Below are 23,821 nucleotides of genomic sequence, written 5' to 3'. Positions count from 1 at the left end.
GTGGTTCGAGCCCACCCGGGTGCGGTGTTGTGAGATCTCAAACGTAATGTCAAATGCCAAAGTTTTTCCACAATACCTGACGAACATTTAATCTTTGGGCTTCCGTGGCGCAATGGTTAGCGCGTTCGGCTGTTAACTGAAAGGTTGGTGGTTCGAGACCATCCGGGAGCGGTGTTGTGAGGTCTCAGATGTGACGTAAAAAGTCAAAGTTTTTCCACAATACCTGACGACCATTTAATTTTTGAGCTTCCGTGGCGCAATGGTTAGCGCGTTCGGCTGTTAACCGAAAGGTTGGTGGTTCGAGCCCATCCGGGAGCGGTGTTTTGAGGTCTCAGATGTGACGTAAAAAGTCAAAGTTTTTCCACAATACCTGACGAACATTTAATTTTTGGGCTTCCGTGGCGCAATGGTTAGCGCGTTCGGCTGTTAACCGAAAGGTTAGTGGTTCGAGCCCACCCGGGAGCGGTGTTGTGAGATCTCACATGTAACGTAAAAATCCAAAGTTTTTCCACAATACCTGACGAACATTTAATCTTTGGGCTTCCGTTGCGCAATGGTTAACGCCGTCGGCTGTTAACCGAAAGGTTGGTGGTTTGAGCCCATCCGGGAGCGGTGTTGTGAGGTCATAGATGTAACGTAAAATTCAGAGTTTTTTAAAAATATCTGACGAACATTTAATTTTTGGGCTTCCGTGGCGCAATGGTTAGCGCATTCAGCTGTTATTCAAAAGGTTTGTGGTTCGAGCCCATCCGGGAGCGGTGTTTGAAGTCTCGGATGTGACGTAAAAAGTCAGAGTTTTTCCACAATACCTGACGACCATTTCATTTCTGAGCTTCCTTGGCTCGAAGGTTAGCGCGTTCGGATGTTAACCAAAAGGTTGGTGGTTCGAGCCCACCCGGCTGCCGTGTTGTGAAGTCTCAAATGTAACGTAAAAAGCCAAAGTTTTTCCACAATACCTGACGACCGTTTAATTTTTGAGCTTCCGTGGCGCAATGGTTAGCGCGTTCGGCTGTTAACCGAAAGGTTGGTGGTTCGAGCCCACCCGGGAGCGGTGTTGTGAGATCTCAAACGTAATGTCAAATGCCAAAGTTTTTCCACAATACCTGACGAACATTTAATCTTTGGGCTTCCGTGGCGCAATGGTTAGCGCGTTCGGCTGTTAACCAAAAGGTTGGTGGTTCGAGCCCACCCGGGAGCGGTGTTGTGAAATCTCACATGTAACGTAAAAATCCAAAGTTTTTCCACAATACCTGACGAACATTTTATCTTTGGGCTTCCGTTGCGCAATGGTTAACGCCGTCGGCTGTTAACCGAAAGGTTGGTGGTTCGAGCCCATCCGGGAGCGGTGTTGTGAGGTCTTAGATGTAATGTAAAATTCAGAGTTTTTTAAAAATAACTGACGAACATTTAATTTTTGGGCATCCGTGGCGCAATGGTTAGCGCGTTCGGCTGTTAACCGAAAGGTTGGTGGTTCGAGCCCATCCGGGAGCGGTGTTGTGAGGTCTTAGATGTAACGTAAAATTCAGTTTTTTAAAAATACCTGACGAACATTTAATCTTTGGGCTTCTGTGGCGCAATGGTTAGCGCGTTCGGCTGTTAACAGAAAGGTTGGTGGTTCGAGCCCACCCGGGAGCGGTGTTGTGAGCTCTCACATGTAACGTAAAAAGCCAAAGTGTTTCCACAATACCCGACGACCATTTAATTTTTGGGCTTCCGTGGCGCAATGGTTAGCGCGTTCGGCTGTTAACCGAAAGGTTGGTGGTTCGAGCCCACCCGGGAGCGGTGTTGTGAGATCTCACATGTAACGTAAAAATCCAAAGTTTTTCCACAATACCTGAGGAACATTTAATCTTTGGGCTTCCGTTGCGCAATGGTTAACGCCGTCGGCTGTTAACCGAAAGGTTGGTGGTTCGAGCCCATCCGGGAGCGGTGTTGTGAGGTCTTAGATGTAACGTAAAATTCAGAGTTTTTTAAAAATATCTGACGAACATTTAATTTTTGGGCTTCCGTGGCGCAATGGTTAGCGCGTTCAGCTGTTATTCGAAAGGTTTGTGGTTCGAGCCCATCCGGGAGCGGTGTTTTGAAGTCTCGGATGTGACGTAAAAAGTCAGAGTTTTTCCACAATACCTGACGACCATTTCATTTCTGAGCTTCCTTGGCTCGAAGGTTAGCGCGTTCGGATGTTAACCAAAAGGTTGGTGGTTCGAGCCCACCCGGCTGCCGTGTTGTGAAGTCTCAAATGTAACGTAAAAAGCCAAAGTTTTTCCACAATACCTGACGACCGTTTAATTTTTGAGCTTCCGTGGCGCAATGGTTAGCGCGTTCGGCTGTTAACCGAAAGGTTGGTGGTTCGAGCCCACCCGGGTGCGGTGTTGTGAGATCTCAAACGTAATGTCAAATGCCAAAGTTTTTCCACAATACCTGACGAACATTTAATCTTTGGGCTTCCGTGGCGCAATGGTTAGCGCGTTCGGCTGTTAACTGAAAGGTTGGTGGTTCGAGACCATCCGGGAGCGGTGTTGTGAGGTCTCAGATGTGACGTAAAAAGTCAAAGTTTTTCCACAATACCTGACGACCATTTAATTTTTGAGCTTCCGTGGCGCAATGGTTAGCGCGTTCGGCTGTTAACCGAAAGGTTGGTGGTTCGAGCCCATCCGGGAGCGGTGTTTTGAGGTCTCAGATGTGACGTAAAAAGTCAAAGTTTTTCCACAATACCTGACGAACATTTAATTTTTGGGCTTCCGTGGCGCAATGGTTAGCGCGTTCGGCTGTTAACCGAAAGGTTGGTGGTTCGAGCCCACCCGGGAGCGGTGTTGTGAGATCTCACATGTAACGTAAAAATCCAAAGTTTTTCCACAATACCTGACGAACATTTAATCTTTGGGCTTCCGTTGCGCAATGGTTAACGCCGTCGGCTGTTAACCCAAAGGTTGGTGGTTCGAGCCCATCCGGGAGCGGTGTTGTGAGGTCATAGATGTAACGTAAAATTCAGAGTTTTTTAAAAATATCTGACGAACATTTAATTTTTGGGCTTCCGTGGCGCAATGGTTAGCGCATTCAGCTGTTATTCAAAAGGTTTGTGGTTCGAGCCCATCCGGGAGCGGTGTTTGAAGTCTCGGATGTGACGTAAAAAGTCAGAGTTTTTCCACAATACCTGACGACCATTTCATTTCTGAGCTTCCTTGGCTCGAAGGTTAGCGCGTTCGGATGTTAACCAAAAGGTTGGTGGTTCGAGCCCACCCGGCTGCCGTGTTGTGAAGTCTCAAATGTAACGTAAAAAGCCAAAGTTTTTCCACAATACCTGACGACCGTTTAATTTTTGAGCTTCCGTGGCGCAATGGTTAGCGCGTTCGGCTGTTAACCGAAAGGTTGGTGGTTCGAGCCCACCCGGGAGCGGTGTTGTGAGATCTCAAACGTAATGTCAAATGCCAAAGTTTTTCCACAATACCTGACGAACATTTAATCTTTGGGCTTCCGTGGCGCAATGGTTAGCGCGTTCGGCTGTTAACCAAAAGGTTGGTGGTTCGAGCCCACCCGGGAGCGGTGTTGTGAAATCTCACATGTAACGTAAAAATCCAAAGTTTTTCCACAATACCTGACGAACATTTTATCTTTGGGCTTCCGTTGCGCAATGGTTAACGCCGTCGGCTGTTAACCGAAAGGTTGGTGGTTCGAGCCCATCCGGGAGCGGTGTTGTGAGGTCTTAGATGTAATGTAAAATTCAGAGTTTTTTAAAAATAACTGACGAACATTTAATTTTTGGGCATCCGTGGCGCAATGGTTAGCGCGTTCGGCTGTTAACCGAAAGGTTGGTGGTTCGAGCCCATCCGGGAGCGGTGTTGTGAGGTCTTAGATGTAACGTAAAATTCAGAGTTTTTTAAAAATACCTGACGAACATTTAATCTTTGGGCTTCTGTGGCGCAATGGTTAGCGCGTTCGGCTGTTAACAGAAAGGTTGGTGGTTCGAGCCCACCCGGGAGCGGTGTTGTGAGCTCTCACATGTAACGTAAAAAGCCAAAGTGTTTCCACAATACCCGACGACCATTTAATTTTTGGGCTTCCGTGGCGCAATGGTTAGCGCGTTCGGCTGTTAACTGAAAGGTTGGTGGTTCGAGACCATCCGGGAGCGGTGTTGTGAGGTCTCAGATGTGACGTAAAAAGTCAAAGTTTTTCCACAATACCTGACGAACATTTAATCTTTGGGCTTCCGTGGCGCAATGGTTAGCGCGTTCGGCTGTTAACCGAAAGGTTGGTGGTTCGAGCCCACCCGGGAGCGGTGTTGTGAAATCTCACATGTAACGTAAAAATCCAAAGTTTTTCCACAATACCTGACGAACATTTTATCTTTGGGCTTCCGTTGCGCAATGGTTAACGCCGTCGGCTGTTAACCGAAAGGTTGGTGGTTCGAGCCCATCCGTGAGCGGTGTTGTGAGGTCTGAGATATGACGTAAAAAGTCAAAGTTTTTCCACAATACCTGACGAACATTTAATCTTTGGGCTTCCGTTGCGCAATGGTTAACGCCGTCGGCTGTTAACCGAAAGGCTGGTGGTTCGAGCCCACCCAAGAGCGGTGTTGTGAAATCTCACATGTAACGTAAAAATCCAAAGTTTTTCCACAATACCTGACGAACATTTAATCGTTGGGCTTCCGTGGCGCAATGGTTAGCGCGTTCGGCTGTTAACCGAAAGGTTGGTGGTTCGAGCCCACCCGGGAGCGGTGTTGTGAAATCTCACAGGTAACGTAAAACTCAGAGTTTTTTAAAAATACCTGACGAACATTTAATCTTTGGGCTTCCGTGGCGCAATGGTTAGCGCGTTCGGCTGTTAACAGAAAGGTTGGTGGTTCGAGCCCACCCGGGAGCGGTGTTGTGAGCTCTCACATGTAACGTAAAAAGCCAAAGTGTTTCCACAATACCCGACGACCATTTAATTTTTGGGCTTCCGTGGCGCAATGGTTAGCGCGTTCGGCTGTTAACCGAAAGGTTAGTGGTTCGAGCCCATCCGTGAGCGGTGTTGTGAGGTCTCAGATGTGACGTAAAAAGTCAAAGTTTTTCCACAATACCTGACGAACATTTAATCTTTGGGCTTCCGTTGCGCAATGGTTAACGCCGTCGGCTGTTAACCGAAAGGTTGGTGGTTCGAGCCCATCCGGGAGCGGTGTTGTGAGGTCATAGATGTAACGTAAAATTCAGAGTTTTTAAAAATATCTGACGAACATTTAATTTTTGGGCTTCCGTGGCGCAATGGTTAGCGCATTCAGCTGTTATTCAAAAGGTTTGTGGTTCGAGCCCATCCGGGAGCGGTGTTTTGAAGTCTCGGATGTGACGTAAAAAGTCAGAGTTTTTCCACAATACCTGACGACCATTTCATTTCTGAGCTTCCTTGGCTCGAAGGTTAGCGCGTTCGGATGTTAACCAAAAGGTTGGTGGTTCGAGCCCACCCGGCTGCCGTGTTGTGAAGTCTCAAATGTAACGTAAAAAGCCAAAGTTTTTCCACAATACCTGACGACCGTTTAATTTTTGAGCTTCCGTGGCGCAATGGTTAGCGCGTTCGGCTGTTAACCGAAAGGTTGGTGGTTCGAGCCCACCCGGGAGCGGTGTTGTGAGATCTCAAACGTAATGTCAAATGCGAAAGTTTTTCCACAATACCTGACGAACATTTAATCTTTGGGCTTCCGTGGCGCAATGGTTAGCGCGTTCGGCTGTTAACTGAAAGGTTGGTGGTTCGAGACCATCCGGGAGCGGTGTTGTGAGGTCTCAGATGTGACGTAAAAAGTCAAAGTTTTTCCACAATACCTGACGAACATTTAATCTTTGGGCTTCCGTGGCGCAATGGTTAGCGCGTTCGGCTGTTAACCGAAAGGTTGGTGGTTCGAGCCCACCCGGGAGCGGTGTTGTGAAATCTCACAGGTAACGTAAAACTCCAAAGTTTTTCCACAATACCTGACGAACATTTAATCTTTGGGCTTCCGTTGCGCAATGGTTAACGCCGTCGGCTGTTAACCGAAAGGTTGGTGGTTCGTGCCCATCCGGGAGCTGTGTTGTGAGGTCTTAGATGTAACGTAAAATTCACAGTTTTTTAAAAATAACTGACGAACATTTAATTTTTGGGCTTCCGTGGCGCAATGGTTAGAGCGTTCAGCTGTTATTCAAAAGGTTTGTGGTTCGAGCCCATCCGGGAGCGGTGTTGTGAAGTCTCAGATGTGACGTAAATAGTCAAAGTTTTTCCACAATACCTAACGAACGTTTAATCTTTGGGCTTCCGTTGCACAATGGTTAACGCCGTCGGCTGTTAACCGAAAGGTTGGTGGTTCGAGCCCATCCGGGAGCGGTGTTGTGAGGTCTTAGATGTAACGGAAAATTCAGAGTTTTTTAAAAATAACTGACGAACATTTAATTTTTGGTCTTCCGTGGCGCAATGGTTAGCGCGTTCGGCTGTTAACTGAAAGGTTGGTGGTTCGAGACCATCCGGGAGCGGTGTTGTGAGGTCTCAGATGTGACGTAAAAAGTCAAAGTTTTTCCACAATACCTGACGAACATTTAATCTTTGGGCTTCCGTTGCGCAATGGTTAACGCCGTCGGCTGTTAACCGAAAGGTTGGTGGTTCGAGCCCATCCGGGAGCGGTGTTGTGAGGTCATAGATGTAACGTAAAATTCAGAGTTTTTAAAAATATCTGACGAACATTTAATTTTTGGGCTTCCGTGGCGCAATGGTTAGCGCATTCAGCTGTTATTCAAAAGGTTTGTGGTTCGAGCCCATCCGGGAGCGGTGTTTTGAAGTCTCGGATGTGACGTAAAAAGTCAGAGTTTTTCCACAATACCTGACGACCATTTCATTTCTGAGCTTCCTTGGCTCGAAGGTTAGCGCGTTCGGATGTTAACCAAAAGGTTGGTGGTTCGAGCCCACCCGGCTGCCGTGTTGTGAAGTCTCAAATGTAACGTAAAAAGCCAAAGTTTTTCCACAATACCTGACGACCGTTTAATTTTTGAGCTTCCGTGGCGCAATGGTTAGCGCGTTCGGCTGTTAACCGAAAGGTTGGTGGTTCGAGCCCACCCGGGAGCGGTGTTGTGAGATCTCAAACGTAATGTCAAATGCGAAAGTTTTTCCACAATACCTGACGAACATTTAATCTTTGGGCTTCCGTGGCGCAATGGTTAGCGCGTTCGGCTGTTAACTGAAAGGTTGGTGGTTCGAGACCATCCGGGAGCGGTGTTGTGAGGTCTCAGATGTGACGTAAAAAGTCAAAGTTTTTCCACAATACCTGACGAACATTTAATCTTTGGGCTTCCGTGGCGCAATGGTTAGCGCGTTCGGCTGTTAACCGAAAGGTTGGTGGTTCGAGCCCACCCGGGAGCGGTGTTGTGAAATCTCACAGGTAACGTAAAACTCCAAAGTTTTTCCACAATACCTGACGAACATTTAATCTTTGGGCTTCCGTTGCGCAATGGTTAACGCCGTCGGCTGTTAACCGAAAGGTTGGTGGTTCGAGCCCATCCGGGAGCGGTGTTGTGAGGTCTTAGATGTAACGTAAAATTCAGAGTTTTTTAAAAATAACTGACGAACATTTAATTTTTGGTCTTCCGTGGCGCAATGGTTAGAGCGTTCTGCTGTTATTCAAAAGGTTTGTGGTTCGAGCCCATCCGGGAGCGGTGTTGTGAAGTCTCAGATGTGACGTAAAAAGTCAAAGTTTTTCCACAATACCTGACGACCGTTTAATCTTTGGGCTTCCGTGGCGCAATGGTTAGCGCGTTCGGCTGTTAACCGAAAGGTTGGTGGCTCGAGCCCACCCGGGAGCGGTGTTGTGAAATCTCACATGTAACGTAAAAATCCAAAGTTTTTCCACAATACCTGACGAACATTTAATCTTTGGGCTTCCGTTGCGCAATGGTTAACGCCGTCGGCTGTTAACCGAAAGGTTGGTGGTTCGAGCCCATCCGGGAGCGGTGTTGTGAGCTCATAGATGTAACGTAAAATTCAGAGTTTTTCCACAATACCTGACGAACATTTAATCTTTGGGCTTCCGTGGCGCAATGGTTAGCGCGTTCGGCTGTTAACTGAAAGGTTGGTGGTTCGAGACCATCCGGGAGCGGTGTTGTGACGTCTCAGATGTGACGTAAAAAGTCAAAGTTTTTCCACAATACCTGACGAACATTTAATTTTTGGGCTTCCGTGGCGCAATGGTTAGCGCGTTCGGCTGTTAACCGAAAGGTTGGTGGTTCGAGCCCACCCGGGAGCGGTGTTGTGAGGTCTTAGATGTAACGTAAAATTCAGAGTTTTTTAAAAATAACTGACGAACATTTAATTTTTGGGCTTCCGTGGCGCAATGGTTAGCGCGTTCGGCTGTTAACCGAAAGGTTGGTGGTTCGAGCCCATCCGGGAGCGGTGTTGTGAGGTCTTAGATGTAACGTAAAATTCAGAGTTTTTTAAAAATACCTGACGAACATTTAATCTTTGGGCTTCTGTGGCGCAATGGTTAGCGCGTTCGGCTGTTAACAGAAAGGTTGGTGGTTCGAGCCCACCCGGGAGCGGTGTTGTGAGCTCTCACATGTAACGTAAAAAGCCAAAGTGTTTCCACAATACCCGACGACCATTTAATTTTTGGGCTTCCGTGGCGCAATGGTTAGCGCGTTCGGCTGTTAATTGAAAGGTTGGTGGTTCGAGCCCATCCGTGAGCGGTGTTGTGAGGTCTGAGATGTGACGTAAAAAGTCAAAGTTTTTCCACAATACCTGACGAACATTTAATCTTTGGGCTTCCGTTGCGCAATGGTTAACGCCGTCGGCTGTTAACCGAAAGGTTGGTGGTTCGAGCCCACCCAAGAGCGGTGTTGTGAAATCTCACATGTAACGTAAAAATCCAAAGTTTTTCCACAATACCTGACGAACATTTAATCGTTGGGCTTCCGTGGCGCAATGGTTAGCGCGTTCGGCTGTTAACCGAAAGGTTGGTGGTTCGAGCCACCCGGGAGCGGTGTTGTGAAATCTCACAGGTAACGTAAAACTCAGAGTTTTTTAAAAATACCTGACGAACATTTAATCTTTGGGCTTCTGTGGCGCAATGGTTAGCGCGTTCGGCTGTTAACAGAAAGGTTGGTGGTTCGAGCCCACCCGGGAGCGGTGTTGTGAGCTCTCACATGTAACGTAAAATGCCAAAGTGTTTCCACAATACCCGACGACCATTTAATTTTTGGGCTTCCGTGGCGCAATGGTTAGCGCGTTCGGCTGTTAACCGAAAGGTTAGTGGTTCGAGCCCATCCGTGAGCGGTGTTGTGAGGTCTCAGATGTGACGTAAAAAGTCAAAGTTTTTCCACAATACCTGACGAACATTTAATCTTTGGGCTTCCGTTGCGCAATGGTTAACGCCGTCGGCTGTTAACCGAGAGGTTGGTGGTTCGAACCCACCCAAGAGCGGTGTTGTGAAATCTCACAGGTAACGTAAAACTCCAAAGTTTTTCCACAATACCTGACGAACATTTAATCTTTGGGCTTCCGTTGCGCAATGGTTAACGCCGTCGGCTGTTAACCGAAAGGTTGGTGGTTCGTGCCCATCCGGGAGCTGTGTTGTGAGGTCTTAGATGTAACGTAAAATTCACAGTTTTTTAAAAATAACTGACGAACATTTAATTTTTGGGCTTCCGTGGCGCAATGGTTAGAGCGTTCAGCTGTTATTCAAAAGGTTTGTGGTTCGAGCCCATCCGGGAGCGGTGTTGTGAAGTCTCAGATGTGACGTAAATAGTCAAAGTTTTTCCACAATACCTAACGAACATTTAATCTTTGGGCTTCCGTTGCACAATGGTTAACGCCGTCGGCTGTTAACCGAAAGGTTGGTGGTTCGAGCCCATCCGGGAGCGGTGTTGTGAGGTCTTAGATGTAACGTAAAATTCAGAGTTTTTTAAAAATAACTGACGAACATTTAATTTTTGGTCTTCCGTGGCGCAATGGTTAGAGCGTTCTGCTGTTATTCAAAAGGTTTGTGGTTCGAGCCCATCCGGGAGCGGTGTTGTGAAGTCTCAGATGTGACGTAAAAAGTCAAAGTTTTTCCACAATACCTGACGACCGTTTAATCTTTGGGCTTCCGTGGCGCAATGGTTAGCGCGTTCGGCTGTTAACCGAAAGGTTGGTGGCTCGAGCCCACCCGGGAGCGGTGTTGTGAAATCTCACATGTAACGTAAAAATCCAAAGTTTTTCCACAATACCTGACGAACATTTAATCTTTGGGCTTCCGTTGCGCAATGGTTAACGCCGTCGGCTGTTAACCGAAAGGTTGGTGGTTCGAGCCCATCCGGGAGCGGTGTTGTGAGCTCATAGATGTAACGTAAAATTCAGAGTTTTTCCACAATACCTGACGAACATTTAATCTTTGGGCTTCCGTGGCGCAATGGTTAGCGCGTTCGGCTGTTAACTGAAAGGTTGGTGGTTCGAGACCATCCGGGAGCGGTGTTGTGAGGTCTCAGATGTGACGTAAAAAGTCGAAGTTTTTCCACAATACCTGACGAACATTTAATTTTTGGGCTTCCGTGGCGCAATGGTTAGCGCGTTCGGCTGTTAACCGAAAGGTTGGTGGTTCGAGCCCACCCGGGAGCGGTGTTGTGAGGTCTTAGATGTAACGTAAAATTCAGAGTTTTTTAAAAATAACTGACGAACATTTAATTTTTGGGCTTCCGTGGCGCAATGGTTAGCGCGTTCGGCTGTTAACCGAAAGGTTGGTGGTTCGAGCCCATCCGGGAGCGGTGTTGTGAGGTCTTAGATGTAACGTAAAATTCAGAGTTTTTTAAAAATACCTGACGAACATTTAATCTTTGGGCTTCTGTGGCGCAATGGTTAGCGCGTTCGGCTGTTAACAGAAAGGTTGGTGGTTCGAGCCCACCCGGGAGCGGTGTTGTGAGCTCTCACATGTAACGTAAAAAGCCAAAGTGTTTCCACAATACCCGACGACCATTTAATTTTTGGGCTTCCGTGGCGCAATGGTTAGCGCGTTCGGCTGTTAATTGAAAGGTTGGTGGTTCGAGCCCATCCGTGAGCGGTGTTGTGAGGTCTGAGATGTGACGTAAAAAGTCAAAGTTTTTCCACAATACCTGACGAACATTTAATCTTTGGGCTTCCGTTGCGCAATGGTTAACGCCGTCGGCTGTTAACCGAAAGGTTGGTGGTTCGAGCCCACCCAAGAGCGGTGTTGTGAAATCTCACATGTAACGTAAAAATCCAAAGTTTTTCCACAATACCTGACGAACATTTAATCGTTGGGCTTCCGTGGCGCAATGGTTAGCGCGTTCGGCTGTTAACCGAAAGGTTGGTGGTTCGAGCCACCCGGGAGCGGTGTTGTGAAATCTCACAGGTAACGTAAAACTCAGAGTTTTTTAAAAATACCTGACGAACATTTAATCTTTGGGCTTCTGTGGCGCAATGGTTAGCGCGTTCGGCTGTTAACAGAAAGGTTGGTGGTTCGAGCCCACCCGGGAGCGGTGTTGTGAGCTCTCACATGTAACGTAAAATGCCAAAGTGTTTCCACAATACCCGACGACCATTTAATTTTTGGGCTTCCGTGGCGCAATGGTTAGCGCGTTCGGCTGTTAACCGAAAGGTTAGTGGTTCGAGCCCATCCGTGAGCGGTGTTGTGAGGTCTCAGATGTGACGTAAAAAGTCAAAGTTTTTCCACAATACCTGACGAACATTTAATCTTTGGGCTTCCGTTGCGCAATGGTTAACGCCGTCGGCTGTTAACCGAGAGGTTGGTGGTTCGAACCCACCCAAGAGCGGTGTTGTGAAATCTCACATGTAACGTAAAAATCCAAAGTTTTTCCACAATACCTGACGAACATTTAATCTTTGGGCTTCCGTTGCACAATGGTTAACGCCGTCGGCTGTTAACCGAAAGGTTGGTGGTTCGAGCCCATCCGGGAGCGGTGTTGTGAGGTCTTAGATGTAACGTAAAATTCAGAGTTTTTTAAAAATAACTGACGAACATTTAATTTTTGGTCTTCCGTGGCGCAATGGTTAGAGCGTTCTGCTGTTATTCAAAAGGTTTGTGGTTCGAGCCCATCCGGGAGCGGTGTTGTGAAGTCTCAGATGTGACGTAAAAAGTCAAAGTTTTTCCACAATACCTGACGACCGTTTAATCTTTGGGCTTCCGTGGCGCAATGGTTAGCGCGTTCGGCTGTTAACCGAAAGGTTGGTGGCTCGAGCCCACCCGGGAGCGGTGTTGTGAAATCTCACATGTAACGTAAAAATCCAAAGTTTTTCCACAATACCTGACGAACATTTAATCTTTGGGCTTCCGTTGCGCAATGGTTAACGCCGTCGGCTGTTAACCGAAAGGTTGGTGGTTCGAGCCCATCCGGGAGCGGTGTTGTGAGGTCATAGATGTAACGTAAAATTCAGAGTTTTTCCACAATACCTGACGAACATTTAATCTTTGGGCTTCCGTGGCGCAATGGTTAGCGCGTTCGGCTGTTAACTGAAAGGTTGGTGGTTCGAGACCATCCGGGAGCGGTGTTGTGAGGTCTCAGATGTGACGTAAAAAGTCAAAGTTTTTCCACAATACCTGACGAACATTTAATTTTTGGGCTTCCGTGGCGCAATGGTTAGCGCGTTCGGCTGTTAACCGAAAGGTTGGTGGTTCGAGCCCACCCGGGAGCGGTGTTGTGAAATCTCACATGTAACGTAAAAATCCAAAGTTTTTCCACAATACCTGACGAACATTTTATCTTTGGGCTTCCGTTGCGCAATGGTTAACGCCGTCGGCTGTTAACCGAAAGGTTGGTGGTTCGAGCCCATCCGGGAGCGGTGTTGTGAGGTCTTAGATGTAACGTAAAATTCAGAGTTTTTTAAAAATAACTGACGAACATTTAATTTTTGGGCTTCCGTGGCGCAATGGTTAGCGCGTTCGGCTGTTAACCGAAAGGTTGGTGGTTCGAGCCCATCCGGGAGCGGTGTTGTGAGGTCTTAGATGTAACGTAAAATTCAGAGTTTTTTAAAAATACCTGACGAACATTTAATCTTTGGGCTTCTGTGGCGCAATGGTTAGCGCGTTCGGCTGTTAACAGAAAGGTTGGTGGTTCGAGCCCACCCGGGAGCGGTGTTGTGAGCTCTCACATGTAACGTAAAAAGCCAAAGTGTTTCCACAATACCCGACGACCATTTAATTTTTGGGCTTCCGTGGCGCAATGGTTAGCGCGTTCGGCTGTTAACCGAAAGGTTGGTGGTTCGAGCCCATCCGTGAGCGGTGTTGTGAGGTCTGAGATGTGACGTAAAAAGTCAAAGTTTTTCCACAATACCTGACGAACATTTAATCTTTGGGCTTCCGTTGCGCAATGGTTAACGCCGTCGGCTGTTAACCGAAAGGTTGGTGGTTCGAGCCCACCCAAGAGCGGTGTTGTGAAATCTCACATGTAACGTAAAAATCCAAAGTTTTTCCACAATACCTGACGAACATTTAATCGTTGGGCTTCCGTGGCGCAATGGTTAGCGCGTTCGGCTGTTAACCGAAAGGTTGGTGGTTCGAGCCCACCCGGGAGCGGTGTTGTGAAATCTCACAGGTAACGTAAAACTCAGAGTTTTTTAAAAATACCTGACGAACATTTAATCTTTGGGCTTCTGTGGCGCAATGGTTAGCGCGTTCGGCTGTTAACCGAAAGGTTGGTGGTTCGAGCCCATCCGGGAGCGGTGTTGTGAGGTCTTAGATGTAACGTAAAATTCAGAGTTTTTTAAAAATACCTGACGAACATTTAATCTTTGGGCTTCTGTGGCGCAATGGTTAGCGCGTTCGGCTGTTAACAGAAAGGTTGGTGGTTCGAGCCCACCCGGGAGCGGTGTTGTGAGCTCTCACATGTAACGTAAAAAGCCAAAGTGTTTCCACAATACCCGACGACCATTTAATTTTTGGGCTTCCGTGGCGCAATGGTTAGCGCGTTCGGCTGTTAACCGAAAGGTTGGTGGTTCGAGCCCATCCGTGAGCGGTGTTGTGTGGTCTGAGATGTGACGTAAAAAGTCAAAGTTTTTCCACAATACCTGACGAACATTTAATCTTTGGGCTTCCGTTGCGCAATGGTTAACGCCGTCGGCTGTTAACCGAAAGGTTGGTGGTTCGAGCCCACCCAAGAGCGGTGTTGTGAAATCTCACATGTAACGTAAAAATCCAAAGTTTTTCCACAATATCTGACGAACATTTAATCGTTGGGCTTCCGTGGCGCAATGGTTAGCGCGTTCGGCTGTTAACCGAAAGGTTGGTGGTTCGAGCCCACCCGGGAGCGGTGTTGTGAAATCTCACAGGTAACGTAAAACTCAGAGTTTTTTAAAAATACCTGACGAACATTTAATCTTTGGGCTTCTGTGGCGCAATGGTTAGCGCGTTCGGCTGTTAACAGAAAGGTTGGTGGTTCGAGCCCACCCGGGAGCGGTGTTGTGAGCTCTCACATGTAACGTAAAATGCCAAAGTGTTTCCACAATACCCGACGACCATTTAATTTTTGGGCTTCCGTGGCGCAATGGTTAGCGCGTTCGGCTGTTAACCGAAAGGTTAGTGGTTCGAGCCCATCCGTGAGCGGTGTTGTGAGGTCTCAGATGTGACGTAAAAAGTCAAAGTTTTTCCACAATACCTGACGAACATTTAATCTTTGGGCTTCCGTTGCGCAATGGTAAACGCCGTCGGCTGTTAACCGAGAGGTTGGTGGTTCGAACCCACCCAAGAGCGGTGTTGTGAAATCTCACATGTAACATAAAAATCCAAAGTTTTTCCACAATACCTGACGAACATTTAATCGTTGGGCTTCCGTGGCGCAATGGTTAGCGCGTTCGGCTGTTAACCGAAAGGTTGGTGCTTCGAGCCCACCCGGGAGCGGTGTTGTGAAATCTCACAGGTAACGTAAAACTCCAAAGTTTTTCCACAATACCTGACGAACATTTAATCTTTGGGCTTCCGTTGCGCAATGGTTAACGCCGTCGGCTGTTAACCGAAAGGTTGGTGGTTCGTGCCCATCCGGGAGCTGTGTTGTGAGGTCTTAGATGTAACGTAAAATTCACAGTTTTTTAAAAATAACTGACGAACATTTAATTTTTGGGCTTCCGTGGCGCAATGGTTAGAGCGTTCAGCTGTTATTCAAAAGGTTTGTGGTTCGAGCCCATCCGGGAGCGGTGTTGTGAAGTCTCAGATGTGACGTAAATAGTCAAAGTTTTTCCACAATACCTAACGAACATTTAATCTTTGGGCTTCCGTTGCACAATGGTTAACGCCGTCGGCTGTTAACCGAAAGGTTGGTGGTTCGAGCCCATCCGGGAGCGGTAATGTGAGGTCTTAGATGTAACGTAAAATGCAGAGTTTTTTAAAAATAACTGACGAACATTTAATTTTTGGTCTTCCGTGGCGCAATGGTTAGAGCGTTCTGCTGTTATTCAAAAGGTTTGTGGTTCGAGCCCATCCGGGAGCGGTGTTTTGAAGTCTCTGATGTGACGTAAAAAGTCAGAGTTTTTCCACAATACCTGACGACCATTTCATTTCTGAGCTTCCTTGGCTCGAAGGTTAGCGCGTTCGGATGTTAACCAAAAGGTTGGTGGTTCGAGCCCACCCGGCTGCCGTTTTGTGAAGTCTCAAATGTAACGTAAAAAGCCAAAGTTTTTCCACAATACCTGACGACCGTTTAATTTTTAAGCTTCCGTGGCGCGATGGTTAGCGCGTTCGGCTGTTAACCGAAAGGTTGGTGGTTCGAGCCCACCCGGGAGCGGTGTTGTGAAATCTCACATGTAACGTAAAAATCCAAAGTTTTTCCACAATACCTGACGAACATTTAATCTTTGGGCTTCCGTTGCGCAATGGTTAACGCCGTCGGCTGTTAGCCGAAAGGTTGGTGGTTCGAGCCCATCCGGGAGCGGTGTTGTGAGGTCTTAGATGTAACGTAAAATTCAGAGTTTTTCCACAATACCTGACGACCATTTCATTTCTGAGCTTCCTTGGCTCCATGGTTAGCGTGTTCGGATGTTAAGCTTAAGGTTTGTGGTTCGAGCCCACCCGGGAGCAGTGTTGTGAAGTCTCAAATGTAACGTAAAAAGCCAAAGTTTTTCCACAATACCTGACGACCATTTCATTTCTGAGCTTCCTTGGCTCCATGGTTAGCGTGTTCGGATGTTAAGCTTAAGGTTGGTGGTTCGAGCCCACCCGGGAGCAGTGTTGTGAAGTCTCAAATGTAACGTAAAAAGCCAAAGTTTTTCCACAATACCTGACGACCATTTAATTTTTGGGCTTCCGTGGCTCAATGGTTAGCGCGTTCGGCTGTTAACTAATAGGTTGGTGGTTCGAGCCCACCCGGGAGCGGAGTTGTGAAATCTCATAGGTAACGTAAAAATCCAAAGTTTTTCCACAATACCTGACGAACATTTAATCTTTGGGCTTCCGTTGCGCAATGGTTAACGCCGTCGGCTGTTAACCGAAAGGTTGGTGGTTCGAGCCCATCCGGGAGCGGTGTTGTGAGGTCTTAGATGTAACGTAAAATTCAGAGTTTTTTAAAAATATCTGACGAACATTTAATTTTTGGGCTTCCGTGGCGCAATGGTTAGCGCGTTCAGCTGTTATTCAAAAGGTTTGTGGTTCGAGCCCATCCGGGAGCGGTGTTTTGAAGTCTCTGATGTGACGTAAAAAGTCAGAGGTTTTCCACAATACCTGACGACCATTTCATTTCTGAGCTTCCTTGGCTCGAAGGTTAGCGCGTTCGGATGTTAACCAAAAGGTTGGTGGTTCGAGCTCACCCGGCTGCCGTGTTGTGAAGTCTCAAATGTAACGTAAAAAGCCAAAGTTTTTCCACTATACCTGACGACCGTTTAATTTTTGAGCTTCCGTGGCGCAATGGTTAGCGCGTTCGGCTGTTAACAGAAAGGTTGGTGGTTCGAGCCCACCCGGGAGCGGTGTTGTGAGATCTCAAACGTAATGTCAAATGCCAAAGTTTTTGCACAATACCTGACGACCATTTAATTTTTGAGCTTCCGTGGCGCAATGGTTAGCGCGTTCGGCTGTTAACCGAAAGGTTGGTGGTTCGAGCCCACCCGGGAGCGGTGTTGTGAAATCTCACATGTAACGTAAAAATCCAAAGTTTTTCCACAATACCTGACGAACATTTAATCTTTGGGCTTCCGTTGCGCAATGGTTAACGCCGTCGGCTGTTAACCGAAAGGTTGGTGGTTCGAGCCCATCCGGGAGCGGTGTTGTGAGGTCTTAGATGTAACGTAAAATTCAGAGTTTTTTAAAAATAACTGACGAACATTTAATTTTTGGGCTTCCGTGGCGCAATGCTTAGCGCGTTCGGCTGTTAACCGAAAGGTTGGTGGTTCGAGCCCATCCGGGAGCGGTGTTGTGAAGTCTCAGATGTGACGTAAAAAGTCAAAATTTTCCACAATACCTGACGACCATTTCATTTCTGAGCTTCCTTAGCTCCATGGTTAGCGTGTTCGGATGTTAAGCTTAAGGTTGGTGGTTCGAGCCCACCCGGGAGCAGTGTTGTGAAGTCTCAAATGTAACGTAAAAAGCCAAAGTTTTTCCACAATACCTGACGACCGTTTAATTTTTGAGCTTCCGTGGCGCAATGGTTAGCGCGTTCGGCTGTTAACCGAAAGGTTGGTGGTTCGAGCCCACCCGGGAGCGGTGTTGTGAAATCTCACATGTAACGTAAAAATCCAAAGTTTTTCCACAATACCTGACGAACATTTAATCTTTGGGCTTCCGTTGCGCAATGGTTAACGCCGTCGGCTGTTAACCGAAAGATTGGTGGTTCGAGCCCATCCGGGAGCGGTGTTGTGAGGTCTTAGATGTAACGTAAAATTCAGAGTTTTTTAAAAATAACTGACGAACATTTAATTTTTGGGCTTCCGTGGCGCAATGGTTAGCGCGTTCGGCTGTTAACCGAAAGGTTGGTGGTTCGAGCCCATCCGGGAGCGGTGTTGTGAAGTCTCAGATGTGACGTAAAAAGTCAAAGTTTTTCCACAATACCTGACGACCATTTCATTTCTGAGCTTCCTTGGCTCCATGGTTAGCGTGTTCGGATGTTAAGCTTAAGGTTGGTGGTTCGAGCCCACCCGGGAGCAGTGTTGTGAAGTCTCAAATGTAACGTAAAAAGCCAAAGTTTTTCCACAATACCTGACGACCATTTAATTTTTGGGCTTCCGCGGCTCAATGGTTAGCGCGTTCGGCTGTTAACTAATAGGTTGGTGGTTCGAGCCCACCCGGGAGCGGAGTTGTGAAATCTCACATGTAACGTAAAAATCCAAAGTTTTTCCACAATACCTGACGAACATTTAATCTTTGGGCTTTTGTTGCGCAATGGTTAACGCCGTCGGCTGTTAAGCGAAAGGTTGGTGGTTCGAGCCCATCCGGGAGCGGTGTTGTGAGGTCTTAGATGTAACGTAAAATTCAGAGTTTTTTAAAAATAACTGACGAACATTTAATTTTTGGGCTTCCGTGGCGCAATGGTTAGCGCGTTCGGCTGTTAACCGAAAGGTTGGTGGTTCGAGCCCATCCGGGAGCGGTGTTGTGAAGTCTCAGATGTGACGTAAAAAGTCAAAGTTTTTCCACAATACCTGACGACCATTTCATTTCTGAGCTTCCTTGGCTCCATGGTTAGCGTGTTCGGATGTTAAGCTTAAGGTTGGTGGTTCGAGCCCACCCGGGAGCAGTGTTGTGAAGTCTCAAATGTAACGTAAAAAGCCAAAGTTTTTCCACAATACCTGACGACCGTTTAATTTTTGAGCTTCCGTGGCGCAATGGTTAGCGCGTTCGGCTGTTAACCGAAAGGTTGGTGGTTCGAGCCCACCCGGGAGCGGTGTTGTGAAATCTCACATGTAACGTAAAAATCCAAAGTTTTTCCACAATACCTGACGAACATTTAATCTTTGGGCTTCCGTTGCGCAATGGTTAACGCCGTCGGCTGTTAACCGAAAGGTTAGTGGTTCGAGCCCATCCGGGAGCGGTGTTGTGAGGTCTTAGATGTAACGTAAAATTCAGAGTTTTTTAAAAATAACTGACGAACATTTAATTTTTGGGCTTCCGTGGCGCAATGGTTAGCGTGTTCGGCTGTTAACCGAAAGGTTGGTGGTTCGAGCCCATCCGGGAGCGGTGTTGTGAATTCTCAGATGTGACGTAAAAAGTCAAAGTTTTTCCACAATACCTGACGACCATTTCATTTCTGAGCTTCCTTGGCTCCATGGTTAGCGTGTTCGGATGTTAAGCTTAAGGTTGGTGGTTCGAGCCCACCCGGGAGCAGTGTTGTGAAGTCTCAAATGTAACGTAAAAAGCCAAAGTTTTTCCACAATACCTGACGACCATTTAATTTTTGAGCTTCCGTGGCGCAATGGTTAGCGCGTTCGGCTGTTAACCGAAAGGTTGGTGGTTCGAGCCCACCCGGGAGCGGTGTTGTGAAATCTCACATGTAACGTAAAAAGCCAAAGTTTTTCCACAATACCTGACGACCATTTCATTTCTGAGCTTCCTTGGCTCCATGGTTAGCGTGTTCGGATGTTAAGCTTAAGGTTGGTGTCTCGAGCCCACCCGGGAGCAGTGTTGTGAAGTCTCAAATGTAACGTAAAAAGCCAAAGTTTTTCCACAATACCTGACGACCATTTAATTTTTGGGCTTCCGTGGCTCAATGGTTAGCGCGTTCGGCTGTTAACTAATAGGTTGGTGGTTCGAGCCCACCCGGGAGCGGAGTTGTGAAATCTCATAGGTAACGTAAAAATCCAAAGTTTTTCCACAATACCTGACGAACATTTAATCTTTGGGCTTCCGTTGCGCAATGGTTAACGCCGTCGGCTGTTAACCGAAAGGTTGGTGGTTCGAGCCCATCCGGGAGCGGTGTTGTGAGGTCTTAGATGTAACGTAAAATTCAGAGTTTTTTAAAAATATCTGACGAACATTTAATTTTTGGGCTTCCGTGGCGCAATGGTTAGCGCGTTCAGCTGTTATTCAAAAGGTTTGTGGTTCGAGCCCATCCGGGAGCGGTGTTTTGAAGTCTCTGATGTGACGTAAAAAGTCAGAGTTTTTCCACAATACCTGACGACCATTTCATTTCTGAGCTTCCTTGGCTCGAAGGTTAGCGCGTTCGGATGTTAACCAAAAGGTTGGTGGTTCGAGCCCACCCGGCTGCCGTGTTGTGAAGTCTCAAATGTAACGTAAAAAGCCAAAGTTTTTCCACAATACCTGACGACCGTTTAATTTTTGAGCTTCCGTGGCGCAATGGTTAGCGCGTTCGGCTGTTAACAGAAAGGTTGGTGGTTCGAGCCCACCCGGGAGCGGTGTTGTGAGATCTCAAACGTAATGTCAAATGCCAAAGTTTTTGCACAATACCTGACGACCATTTAATTTTTGAGCTTCCGTGGCGCAATGGTTAGCGCGTTCGGCTGTTAACCGAAAGGTTGGTGGTTCGAGCCCACCCGGGAGCGGTGTTGTGAAATCTCACATGTAACGTAAAAATCCAAAGTTTTTCCACAATACCTGACGAACATTTAATCTTTGGGCTTCCGTTGCGCAATGGTTAACGCCGTCGGCTGTTAACCGAAAGGTTGGTGGTTCGAGCCCATCCGGGAGCGGTGTTGTGAGGTCTTAGATGTAGCGTAAAATTCAGAGTTTTTTAAAAATAACTGACGAACATTTAATTTTTGGGCTTCCGTGGCGCAATGCTTAGCGCGTTCGGCTGTTAACCGAAAGGTTGGTGGTTCGAGCCCATCCGGGAGCGGTGTTGTGAAGTCTCAGATGTGACGTAAAAAGTCAAAGTTTTTCCACAATACCTGACGACCATTTCATTTCTGAGCTTCCTTGGCTCCATGGTTAGCGTGTTCGGATGTTAAGCTTAAGGTTGGTGGTTCGAGCCCACCCGGGAGCAGTGTTGTGAAGTCTCAAATGTAACGTAAAAAGCCAAAGTTTTTCCACAATACCTGACGACCGTTTAATTTTTAAGCTTCCGTGGCGCAATGGTTAGCGCGTTCGGCTGTTAACCGAAAGGTTGGTGGTTCGAGCCCACCCGGGAGCGGTGTTGTGAAATCTCACATGTAACGTAAAAATCCAAAGTTTTTCCACAATACCTGACGAACATTTAATCTTTGGGCTTCCGTTGCGCAATGGTTAACGCCGTCGGCTGGTAACCGAAAGATTGGTGGTTCGAGCCCATCCGGGAGCGGTGTTGTGAGGTCTTAGATGTAACGTAAAATTCAGAGTTTTTTAAAAATAACTGACGAACATTTAATTTTTGGGCTTCCGTGGCGCAATGGTTAGCGCGTTCGGCTGTTAACCGAAAGGTTGGTGGTTCGAGCCCATCCGGGAGCGGTGTTGTGAAGTCTCAGATGTGACGTAAAAAGTCAAAGTTTTTCCACAATACCTGACGACCATTTCATTTCTGAGCTTCCTTGGCTCCATGGTTAGCGTGTTCGGATGTTAAGCTTAAGGTTGGTGGTTCGAGCCCACCCGGGAGCAGTGTTGTGAAGTCTCAAATGTAACGTAAAAAGCCAAAGTTTTTCCACAATACCTGACGACCATTTAATTTTTGGGCTTCCGCGGCTCAATGGTTAGCGCGTTCGGCTGTTAACTAATAGGTTGGTGGTTCGAGCCATCCCGGGAGCGGAGTTGTGAAATCTCACATGTAACGTAAAAATCCAAAGTTTTTCCACAATACCTGACGAACATTTAATCTTTGGGCTTCCGTTGCGCAATGGTTAACGCCGTCGGCTGTTAACCGAAAGATTGGTGGTTCGAGCCCATCCGGGAGCGGTGTTGTGAGGTCTTAGATGTAACGTAAAATTCAGAGTTTTTTAAAAATAACTGACGAACATTTAATTTTTGGGCTTCCGTGGCGCAATGGTTAGCGCGTTCGGCTGTTAACCGAAAGGTTGGTGGTTCGAGCCCATTCGGGAGCGGTGTTGTGAAGTCTCAGATGTGACGTAAAAAGTCAAAGTTTTTCCACAATACCTGACGACCATTTCATTTCTGAGCTTCCTTGGCTCCATGGTTAGCGTGTTCGGATGTTAAGCTTAAGGTTGGTGGTTCGAGCCCACCCGGGAGCAGTGTTGTGAAGTCTCAAATGTAACGTAAAAAGCCAAAGTTTTTCCACAATACCTGACGACCATTTAATTTTTGGGCTTCGGTGGCTCAATGGTTAGCGCGTTCGGCTGTTAACTAATAGGTTGGTGGTTCGAGCCCACCCGGGAGCGGAGTTGTGAAATCTCACAGGTAACGTAAAAATACAAAGTTTTTCCACAATACCTGACGAACATTTAATCTTTGGGCTTCCGTTGCGCAATGGTTAACGCCGTCGGCTGTTAACCGAAAGGTTGGTGGTTCGGGCCCATCCGGGAGCGGTGTTGTGAGGTCTTAGATGTAACGTAAAATTCAGAGTTTTTTAAAAATATCTGACGAACATTTAATTTTTGGGCTTCCGTGGCGCAATGGTTAGCGCGTTCAGCTCTTATTCAAAAGGTTTGTGGTTCGAGCCCATCCGGGAGCGGTGTTTTGAAGTCTCTGATGTGACGTAAAAAGTCAGAGTTTTTCCACAATACCTGACGACCATTTCATTTCTGAGCTTCCTTGGCTCGAAGGTTAGCGCGTTCGGATGTTAACCAAAAGGTTGGTGGTTCGAGCCCACCCGGCTGCCGTGTTGTGAAGTCTCAAATGTAACGTAAAAAGCCAAAGTTTTTCCACAATACCTGACGACCGTTTAATTTTTGGGCTTCCGTGGCGCAATGGTTAGCGCGTTCGGCTGTTAACCGAAAGGTTGGTGGTTCGAGCCCACCCGTGACCGGTGTTGTGAGATCTCAAACGTAATGTCAAATGCCAAAGTTTTTCCACAATACCTGACGACCATTTAATTTTTGAGCTTCCCTGGCGCAATGGTTAGCGCGTTCGGCTGTTAACCGAAAGGTTGGTGGTTCGAGCCCATCCGGGAGCGGTGTTGTGAGGTCTTAGATGTAACGTAAAATTCAGAGTTTTTTAAAAATAACTGACGAACATTTAATTTTTGGGCTTCCGTGGCGCAATGGTTAGCGCGTTCGGCTGCTAACCGAAAGGTTGGTGGTTCGAGCCCATCCGGGAGCGGTGTTGTGAAGTCTCAGATGTGACGTAAAAAGTCAAAGTTTTTCCACAATACCTGACGACCATTTCATTTCTGAGCTTCCTTGGCTCCATGGTTAGCGTGTTCGGATGTTAAGCTTAAGGTTGGTGGTTCGAGCCCACCCGGGAGCAGTGTTGTGAAGTCTCAAATGTAACGTAAAAAGCCAAAGTTTTTCCACAATACCTGACGACCATTTAATTTTTGGGCTTCCGTGGCTCAATGGTTAGCGCGTTCGGCTGTTAACTAATAGGTTGGTGGTTCGAGCCCACCCGGGAGCGGAGTTGTGAAATCTCACAGGTAACGTAAAAATACAAAGTTTTTCCACAATACCTGACGAACATTTAATCTTTGGGCTTCCGTTGCGCAATGGTTAACGCCGTCGGCTGTTAACCGAAAGGTTGGTGGTTCGAGCCCATCCGGGAGCGGTGTTGTGAGGTCTTAGATGTAACGTAAAATTCAGAGTTTTTTAAAAATATCTGACGAACATTTAATTTTTGGGCTTCCGTGGCGCAATGGTTAGCGCGTTCAGCTGTTATTCAAAAGGTTTGTGGTTCGAGCCCATCAAGGAGCGGTGTTTTGAAGTCTCTGATGTGACGTAAAAAGTCAGAGTTTTTCCACAATACCTGACGACCATTTCATTTCTGAGCTTCCTTGGCTCGAAGGTAAGCGCGTTCGGATGTTAACCAAAAGGTTGGTGGTTCGAGCCCACCCGGCTGCCGTGTTGTGAAGTCTCAAATGTAACGTAAAAAGCCAAA

General features: G+C 47.1%; 22 non-coding genes across 22 annotated transcripts; all 22 read left to right on the top strand.

Moving 5' to 3' along the window:
• Nucleotides 1–978: 978 nt before the first annotated feature.
• On the top strand, nucleotides 979–1,051 carry TRNAN-GUU (transfer RNA asparagine (anticodon GUU)). The gene has a single exon. It is a non-coding gene; the product is annotated as a tRNA-Asn (tRNA).
• Nucleotides 1,052–1,709: 658 nt separating this feature from the next.
• TRNAN-GUU (transfer RNA asparagine (anticodon GUU)) lies at nucleotides 1,710–1,782 on the top strand. Its single transcript has one exon. It is a non-coding gene; the product is annotated as a tRNA-Asn (tRNA).
• A 955-nt stretch (nucleotides 1,783–2,737) lies between these two features.
• Nucleotides 2,738–2,810, top strand: TRNAN-GUU (transfer RNA asparagine (anticodon GUU)). The gene has a single exon. It is a non-coding gene; the product is annotated as a tRNA-Asn (tRNA).
• Nucleotides 2,811–3,323: 513 nt separating this feature from the next.
• On the top strand, nucleotides 3,324–3,396 carry TRNAN-GUU (transfer RNA asparagine (anticodon GUU)). Its single transcript has one exon. It is a non-coding gene; the product is annotated as a tRNA-Asn (tRNA).
• Nucleotides 3,397–4,203: 807 nt separating this feature from the next.
• Nucleotides 4,204–4,276, top strand: TRNAN-GUU (transfer RNA asparagine (anticodon GUU)). Its single transcript has one exon. It is a non-coding gene; the product is annotated as a tRNA-Asn (tRNA).
• A 368-nt stretch (nucleotides 4,277–4,644) lies between these two features.
• On the top strand, nucleotides 4,645–4,717 carry TRNAN-GUU (transfer RNA asparagine (anticodon GUU)). The gene has a single exon. It is a non-coding gene; the product is annotated as a tRNA-Asn (tRNA).
• An 806-nt stretch (nucleotides 4,718–5,523) lies between these two features.
• On the top strand, nucleotides 5,524–5,596 carry TRNAN-GUU (transfer RNA asparagine (anticodon GUU)). The gene has a single exon. It is a non-coding gene; the product is annotated as a tRNA-Asn (tRNA).
• Nucleotides 5,597–5,817: 221 nt separating this feature from the next.
• TRNAN-GUU (transfer RNA asparagine (anticodon GUU)) lies at nucleotides 5,818–5,890 on the top strand. Its single transcript has one exon. It is a non-coding gene; the product is annotated as a tRNA-Asn (tRNA).
• A 1,099-nt stretch (nucleotides 5,891–6,989) lies between these two features.
• TRNAN-GUU (transfer RNA asparagine (anticodon GUU)) lies at nucleotides 6,990–7,062 on the top strand. Its single transcript has one exon. It is a non-coding gene; the product is annotated as a tRNA-Asn (tRNA).
• Nucleotides 7,063–7,283: 221 nt separating this feature from the next.
• Nucleotides 7,284–7,356, top strand: TRNAN-GUU (transfer RNA asparagine (anticodon GUU)). The gene has a single exon. It is a non-coding gene; the product is annotated as a tRNA-Asn (tRNA).
• An 807-nt stretch (nucleotides 7,357–8,163) lies between these two features.
• On the top strand, nucleotides 8,164–8,236 carry TRNAN-GUU (transfer RNA asparagine (anticodon GUU)). Its single transcript has one exon. It is a non-coding gene; the product is annotated as a tRNA-Asn (tRNA).
• Nucleotides 8,237–10,508: 2,272 nt separating this feature from the next.
• On the top strand, nucleotides 10,509–10,581 carry TRNAN-GUU (transfer RNA asparagine (anticodon GUU)). Its single transcript has one exon. It is a non-coding gene; the product is annotated as a tRNA-Asn (tRNA).
• Nucleotides 10,582–12,560: 1,979 nt separating this feature from the next.
• Nucleotides 12,561–12,633, top strand: TRNAN-GUU (transfer RNA asparagine (anticodon GUU)). Its single transcript has one exon. It is a non-coding gene; the product is annotated as a tRNA-Asn (tRNA).
• An 807-nt stretch (nucleotides 12,634–13,440) lies between these two features.
• TRNAN-GUU (transfer RNA asparagine (anticodon GUU)) lies at nucleotides 13,441–13,513 on the top strand. The gene has a single exon. It is a non-coding gene; the product is annotated as a tRNA-Asn (tRNA).
• Nucleotides 13,514–14,173: 660 nt separating this feature from the next.
• On the top strand, nucleotides 14,174–14,246 carry TRNAN-GUU (transfer RNA asparagine (anticodon GUU)). Its single transcript has one exon. It is a non-coding gene; the product is annotated as a tRNA-Asn (tRNA).
• Nucleotides 14,247–16,961: 2,715 nt separating this feature from the next.
• Nucleotides 16,962–17,034, top strand: TRNAN-GUU (transfer RNA asparagine (anticodon GUU)). Its single transcript has one exon. It is a non-coding gene; the product is annotated as a tRNA-Asn (tRNA).
• A 513-nt stretch (nucleotides 17,035–17,547) lies between these two features.
• Nucleotides 17,548–17,620, top strand: TRNAN-GUU (transfer RNA asparagine (anticodon GUU)). Its single transcript has one exon. It is a non-coding gene; the product is annotated as a tRNA-Asn (tRNA).
• Nucleotides 17,621–18,721: 1,101 nt separating this feature from the next.
• TRNAN-GUU (transfer RNA asparagine (anticodon GUU)) lies at nucleotides 18,722–18,794 on the top strand. Its single transcript has one exon. It is a non-coding gene; the product is annotated as a tRNA-Asn (tRNA).
• A 514-nt stretch (nucleotides 18,795–19,308) lies between these two features.
• On the top strand, nucleotides 19,309–19,381 carry TRNAN-GUU (transfer RNA asparagine (anticodon GUU)). Its single transcript has one exon. It is a non-coding gene; the product is annotated as a tRNA-Asn (tRNA).
• A 955-nt stretch (nucleotides 19,382–20,336) lies between these two features.
• On the top strand, nucleotides 20,337–20,409 carry TRNAN-GUU (transfer RNA asparagine (anticodon GUU)). Its single transcript has one exon. It is a non-coding gene; the product is annotated as a tRNA-Asn (tRNA).
• Nucleotides 20,410–20,923: 514 nt separating this feature from the next.
• On the top strand, nucleotides 20,924–20,996 carry TRNAN-GUU (transfer RNA asparagine (anticodon GUU)). The gene has a single exon. It is a non-coding gene; the product is annotated as a tRNA-Asn (tRNA).
• A 1,981-nt stretch (nucleotides 20,997–22,977) lies between these two features.
• Nucleotides 22,978–23,050, top strand: TRNAS-GCU (transfer RNA serine (anticodon GCU)). The gene has a single exon. It is a non-coding gene; the product is annotated as a tRNA-Ser (tRNA).
• Nucleotides 23,051–23,821: the final 771 nt, after the last annotated feature.

The sequence above is a fragment of the Phalangium opilio genome, unplaced genomic scaffold, assembly GCF_054372755.1.
Source record: "Phalangium opilio isolate 3A_F unplaced genomic scaffold, DU_Popi_V2 ptg000352l_1, whole genome shotgun sequence".
Lineage (NCBI taxonomy): Eukaryota > Metazoa > Arthropoda > Arachnida > Opiliones > Phalangiidae > Phalangium > Phalangium opilio.
Note: the sequence above shows the minus strand (reverse complement) of the source record. Positions and strands in the feature narration are given on the sequence as shown.